The 7,500-nt window shown below is 34.5% G+C and overlaps 1 protein-coding gene across 2 annotated transcripts in view; it reads right to left on the minus strand.

Annotated features, from left to right (window-relative positions):
• Positions 1-7,500, minus strand: part of Naam (Nicotinamide amidase) — a 132,904-nt gene that overhangs the window by 117,820 nt on the left and 7,584 nt on the right. The gene's annotated exons all lie outside the window — the stretch shown is intronic.

Raw genomic sequence — 7,500 nt, forward strand, 5'->3', positions numbered from 1 at the left:
GTTAATTAAATCTGATAACAATTATATCTCTGTCTGATGTTCCTAATTTTTACAACGATGCTAAGAAATAAACAAGAGCTCCAGCGGGGAAATAGCCCAGTGATGAGAGGAAACAAAAAGAATAGTGTGTCTGAGTGTACCCTCAAGTAAGAGAACTCTAACTGAAGACCGTAGGCCTATAGCTCCACTCAAGACCAGAGAATAAGTTATAATATTGGAAGAGTAAATTTTACTCTATCGTATTCTCAGGCAAAAGAAATGAAATCCAAAACTGATATAGGCCTAGGGGCTATCTCCGAGTCCAAATTTCGAGAATATTGATTCTACGGTCACCAGCCAGCAACAGTAAGTAGCAGAAGAGGCATACTCCACTCAGCTAAGTCAAACTAAGGAGATAGTTTACCTACAATTTGAGTATTTAGGAGATGTGGAGCCTTCCTCAAATTGGGTTTTTTTTTTAGGATATGGAGCCTATTTCCCATTTCAGTTTTTATGATATGGACCCTACTTCTAATCTGAGTTTTTTATGAGATATGGAGCCTACCTCCAAATTGGGTTTATTTATGAAATAGGAGCCTGCTCCTAATTGAGTTTGTTTATGAGATATGGAGCCTATTTTCAATTGGGTTTATTTATGAAATAGGAGCCTGCCTCCTATTTGAGTTTATTTATGAGATATGGAACTTACCTCCAAATTGGGTTTATTTATGAAATAGGAGCCTGCCTCCTAATTGAGTTTGTTTATGAGATATGGAGCCTATTTTCAATTGGGTTTATTTATGAAATAGGAGCCTGCCTCCTATTTGAGTTTATTTATGAGATATGGAACTTACCTCCAAATTGGGTTCATTTATGAAATAGGAGCCTGCCTCCTAATTGAGTTTGTTTATGAGATATGGAGCCTATTTCAATTGGGTTTATTTATGAAATAGGAGCCTGCCTCCTATTTGAGTAATTTATGAGATATGGAACTTACCTCCAAATTGGGTTTATTTATGAAATAGGAGCCTGCCTCCTAATTGAGTTTGTTTATGAGATATGGAGCCTATTTTCAATTGGGTTTATTTATGAAATAGGAGCCTGCCTCCTATTTGAGTTTATTTATGAGATATGGAACTTACCTCCAAATTGGGTTCATTTATGAAATAGGAGCCTGCCTCCTAATTGAGTTTGTTTATGAGATATGGAGCCTATTTTCAATTGGGTTTATTTATGAAATAGGAGCCTGCCTCCTATTTGAGTTTATTTATGAGATATGGAACTTACCTCCAAATTGGGTTTATTTATGAAATAGGAGCCTGCCTCCTAATTGAGTTTGTTTATGAGATATGGAGCCTATTTTCAATTGGGTTTATTTATGAAATAGGAGCCTGCCTCCTATTTGAGTTTATTTATGAGATATGGAACTTACCTCCAAATTGGGTTTATTTATGAAATAGGAGCCTGCCTCCTAATTGAGTTTGTTTATGAGATATGGAGCCTATTTTCAATTGGGTTTATTTGTGAAATAGGAGCCTGCCTCCTATTTGAGTTTATTTATGAGATATGGAACTTACCTCCAAATTGGGTTTATTTATGAAATAGGAGCCTGCCTCCTAATTGAGTTTGTTTATGAGATATGGAGCCTATTTTCAATTGGGTTTATTTATGAAATAGGAGCCTGCCTCCTACTTGAGTTTATTTATGAGATATGGAACCTACCTCCAAATTGGGTTTATTTATGAAATAGGAGCCTGCCTCCTACTTGAGTTTATTTATGATATGGAGCCTATTTCCAATCGGGTTTATTTGTGAGATATGGAGCCCAGTTTTAATTTGAGTTTTTTTTTATTGAGGTGTGAAGATTAGGCCTACCTCAATTTGAAGTTTTTATGAGATATGGGGCCTACGTCTAATTTGAGTTTATTTATGAGATATGGAGCCAACGGTACCTCCAGTTTTGAGTTTCTTCATGAGATATTGAGCCTACCACCTGTCCGATTTGAGTCCATCAATGAGATATGGAGCCTATATCCATTCGTGTTCAACCTTGTTATGTTTTCCAGCCAACGGTATTGTAATTCATCTGCAGATTATTAGAACAATTTAAAAGTCCATTTGATAAATAATGGATATATATATATATATATATTTATATATATATATATATATATATGTGTGTGTGTGTGTGTGTGTGTGTATAGGCCTATTCCTGGCTAGTACAGTGGTAACGTGTTTGCCTCGCATTCGCGTGGCAAGAGATCGATCCCCGCCCAGGGCCGTGAGTTTAAGCTGTTTACTGGGGAGGCTACTGCTGTGGTAAGGCACCACAGTGGGGGGGTTGGGCTTGCCCGGCTGACGTTCTGGTGAGCATCTACTCTGATGGAAATGGAACTGAAACCAGACACCTTTACCTTTTTAAAAAGACATTTGATATATAATATCTTGTGACTAAAAATCTGCTCGTAATAACGCGAACGGAGTTGACACGATAAACTCCTAATCCTTTATGATGTAACCATGTGATAGACCAAGGCTACACGCACCGTCATGTCCTTTCAATTGTGTTATGAAGGTGACTCTGACGGCTCCCAGACTTCCCTCTTTGCTGAATCAGCATTCCTGGCTGCATACGCCCCTTTTGATAGCGTCCCTTTGTTTTGATGATTATCAGGAAGTGGGGAAGGGGTTAGGGGAAGGGGTTATGGTGATGATAAACAATCACTCCCTCGTCTCCCTTTCTCTTAGAACAGAGGAAAGAATGCAGTACAATGGAGGAGCCTTTATGAGCGGAAAATTTGAATTTTTCACTGCACCGATTCTTATTATCTTGTACGAAAATATTAGAGAACATTTTAGTATTTACTTATATTCAATTGATATGATATGCATGTGTCTCAACTATCATTAATACTAATATGCCTACTGAACAATCATTATTCGGATAGGTCTACTCAACAATCATTGTACTAATAGGCCTATGAGAGAGAGATATAATGATATTCTAATATTTTTTTCTACCAACATTTATTTTTGGTTACCCCCCAAAAAAAAAAAATAACTGCGATGACAATGAAATATACAAAGAAAAATCTGAGATTAGAGGAGACCAAATTAATGATATGCAATCAGGGTAGAAGAGACTCTTCAGCTATGCTAAGAAGCTCTTCTAGGAAAAGGACATTCCAAAATCAAATCATTGTTCTCTAGTCTTGGGTAGTGCCATAGCCTCTGTACCATGGTCTTCCTCTGTCTTGGGTTAGAGTTCTCTTGCTTGAGGGTACACTCGGGGACACTATTCTATCTAGTTTCTCTTCCTCTTGTTTTGTTAAAGTTTTTATAGTTTTTATAGGAATTATTTATTTTGTGGTTACTAAAAATATTCTATTTTTCTTTATTTCCTCTCCTCACTGGGCTATTTTCCCTTTTTGGGCCCCTGGGCTTATAGAATCCTGCTTTTCCAACTAGGGTTGTAACTTAGCATTTAATAATAATAATAATAATAATAATAATAATAATAATAATAATAATATGTGGATCACTTATGATGCGAGTTATTCACAAGCTTTCGTATTTGTATACAAGCCTTATTCATACACACACACACACACACACACATATATATATATATATATAAACACACACACGCACGCACACACACACACACACACACATATATATATATATATATACATATATATATAGAGTATACAAGTGTGTACATATGCATAAAATATATGTAAATACACACATGTATCATTCATATATATATATATATATATATATGTATATATACAATGTAATTATCCCATAAATTAAACAGTGAAAAATTATACACATAAAAGATATGACCCAGTTCTTAAATCTTTAGTTTTTTTCAATGTGAAAATACACGAATGTTTTATAAACTTCATAGATAACTTTCTTGAGTAAATACCTTAAAAATAACGTTATTTTATATATTCAATATCAAAGACAAAGTACAGTTAATAAGATATGTGCTAGTTAACTCTGCTAGAATATTAATCCAAAAATATATAAAAAATGAATTTATGAATGTTAAAGCCAGGTCTTTGAAATATAATTATCTGTTTTCCATAAAATCTCAGTCAGTGTAACATGGAAGGTCGGTGGTCATCCTAGACCTATTGTTTTTTTTTTTATAATAAAGTAGCGTACGCGACCTGTCAGAAATGACGGCTAGATATTTAGATGTATGTGCACACTTACGCACAAACAGATTCACTCCTCCCACCCCTCATCAGTATATTACTACTCCCTCTCTCCACTATCCGAGGGACGAGAAGAGACTAAATAGTTATACGTCTAGCAATGCCATTCAGCGTGACCGTATATATATATATATATATATATGTATACATATATATATATATATATACATATATATATATATATATATGTATATATATATATATATATATACATATATATATATATGTATATATATATATATAGCCTATATATATATATATATGTATATATATATATATATATGTATATATATATATATATATAGGCTATATATATATATATATACATATATATATATATATATACATATATATATATATATATATACATATATATATATATATATACATGTTCTTTATTATGTAGGGAATATATTTAGTACAAAACTATAACAAAGGTACAATTTAGTGTTGTATTATTATTAACTTATACTTCCTTAATGGATTAAAAATAAAAACATGAATATTCAATCCCCTATATATTTCTCTCCTTCATTAACGAAAAATGCTGAGTCAGCGTGGGTCCCTTCGTGAACTCTGACCCTAATGGTGCTGATCAAGGTGGGTTCAGGTTCAGGTTGAGGCTTTGCCTTTGCAACGGCGCAGCCAACGCATAACATCAGGCAGTGATGCCAGATGGGTTTGACTAAAAATCCCCAAAACTCATGATAAAAATCCCCCAAACAACCCAAAAATCCCCATTTCCACAAATATATTTTCTTCTGATCCTGTAGGCTTTACTAATTATTATTATTATTATTACTTACTAAGCTACAACCCTAGTTGGAAAAGCAGTATGCTATAAGCCCAGGGGCTCCAACAGGGAAAATAGCTCAGTGCGGAAAGGAAAAAAGGAAAATAAAATATTCTAAGAAGAGTAACAAGAATAAATATCTCCTATATAAACTATAAAAACTTTAACAAAACAAGAGGAAGAGAAATAAGATAGGAGAGTGTGCTCGAGTGTACCCTCAAGCAAGAGAACTCTAACCCAAGACAGTGAAAGGCCATGGTACAGAGGCTATGGCACTACCCAAGACTAGAGAACAGTGGTTTGATTTTGGAGTGTCCTTCTCCTAGAAGAGCTGCTTACCATAGCTAAAGAGTCTCTTCTACCCTTACCAAGAGGAAAGTGGCACTGAACAATTACAGTGCAGTAACCCCTTGGGTGATGAAGAATTGTTTGGTAATCTGTGTTGTCAGGTGTATGAGGATAGAGGAGAATATGTAAAGAATATGCCAGACTATTCAGTGTGTATGTAGGCAAAGGGAAAATGAACCGTAACCAGAGAGGAGGATCCAATGTAGGTACTGTCTGGCCAGTCAAAAGACCCCATAACTCTCTAGCGGTAGTATCTCAACGGGTGGCTGGTGCCCTGGCCAACAAAATATAGACATTACTCACTATACTTCATATAAGCGCAAACTAAACTAATTGCAACAATATAAAAGGTTTACTCATCTTTGTTTATTCTTCATAGAAATTTGTACGGAATACCTCCATCAGACACTCAAAATCCCAAATTTAGGGATAAAATCCCCAATATGTGGCACGTTCTGTGGTTGGGAACTATGGTCTTGAATCTTAATCTTGATAGTGTGTAGGCTACAATTAAAGGTTTAAAGGCCGCTCATGAATAGCAGAGGCAAGGTGGCAGTGATATTGCTCTATCAAGCAGGACAATGTCCTAGAGACTAACCATATTATATAAGATCAGCTCCTGAGGCCCCCTCTCCACCCAAACTAGAACCAAGGAGGGCCAGACAATGGCTGCTCGTGACTCAGATGATAGACATATAGGCTTCTCTTAACGCCCAATCTTTAGCTCACAAGAATGGCGAGGTTGCAACGAATAAAGGCACTAAAGAGTTTGAGCCAGACTTGAACCCCAGTCTGACGATCACCAAGCGAGGACGCTACCACCAGGCCACCAAAGAATTAACGGATTTAAACTCTTACTAATATCTGAATTTCCAAACTATCCCTAACGTCGGTTAGTTATTTAACTGCCCACCGCTCTTCTTTCATACATTTTTCCTAAAGTTCAAAAGTTCAAACTCGGAACAAATGTTTTTACGTTGAGCAGGCTGACATAAGTCTATCTTTATAGTTTTATATATGAAAGATCTGTTTTGATGTTGCTACTGTTCTTAAAATATTCTATACAATATTGATTTTTATTACTTTTCCCATAGTTTATTCATTTCCTTATTTCTTTTACCTCACTGGGCTGTTTTTTTCCTTGCAGTCCTTGGCCTTATAGCCTCTTGCTTTTCCTACTAGGGTTGTAGGTTAGCAAATAATCATATCCTACACATATTGTCACAAAGGGCCTCTGTTAGATTTCGCCAGTCATCTCTATCTTGAGCTTTTAAATCAGTACTTCATCATCTCCCACTTCAAGCTTCATAGTCCTCAGCCCCTGTCGGCCTAGGTCTTCCAACTCTAGTGCCTTTATGGATAGCTAATAATAATAATAATAATAATAATAATAATAATAATATAATAATAATAATAATAATAATATTTCTCTTTCTGTATAATTATTACGAATAACCAAGACATAGGCTACTTTCATTGCTATGAAATAAATTTAGTACGAATAAAAATTCAAAATGATAACAGCAAGAACGTTCCGGTATTGATCTCGGCAAAGCGAAAATTACCCATCCAAGGTCAAACAGGTCTGTCATAAACATCAAGAAAAAAAAAAAAAAAAAAAAAAAACTGTACATCGTATAACTGCAAATCTGGAGACCATGTCTTCCATCATCTGAATTTGAAAGTCACAGGCGCACACACACATACATTCCTGTAATTACGTTTACGAAGTTAATCTCGGCAACATAGTCCACGTGTATATATATGTCGGTTGGTTGGTCCGTTCTAATCTACTGGCAACATTATTATCCTTGAGAAGCCTTGAGAGTTATGGAGCGCTGTTTTAACTTTATCAAAATAATGATCTTCATGATGTGTATATATATATAATATATATATATTCACAGGAATAAATGATAAGAGAAATTATTAACACCATTCTCGTATATATATATATATATATATTCACAGGAATAAATGATAAGAAATTATTAACACCATTCTCATATATATATATATATATATACATGTATATATATATATATATACACATGTATATTATATATATATATACGAGAATGGTGTTAATAATTTCTTATTATTTATTCCTGTGAATATATATATATATATATATACATTCACAAGTCT

This window comes from Palaemon carinicauda, chromosome 41 (genome assembly GCF_036898095.1).
Source record: "Palaemon carinicauda isolate YSFRI2023 chromosome 41, ASM3689809v2, whole genome shotgun sequence".
Taxonomy (NCBI): Eukaryota; Metazoa; Arthropoda; class Malacostraca; order Decapoda; family Palaemonidae; genus Palaemon; species Palaemon carinicauda.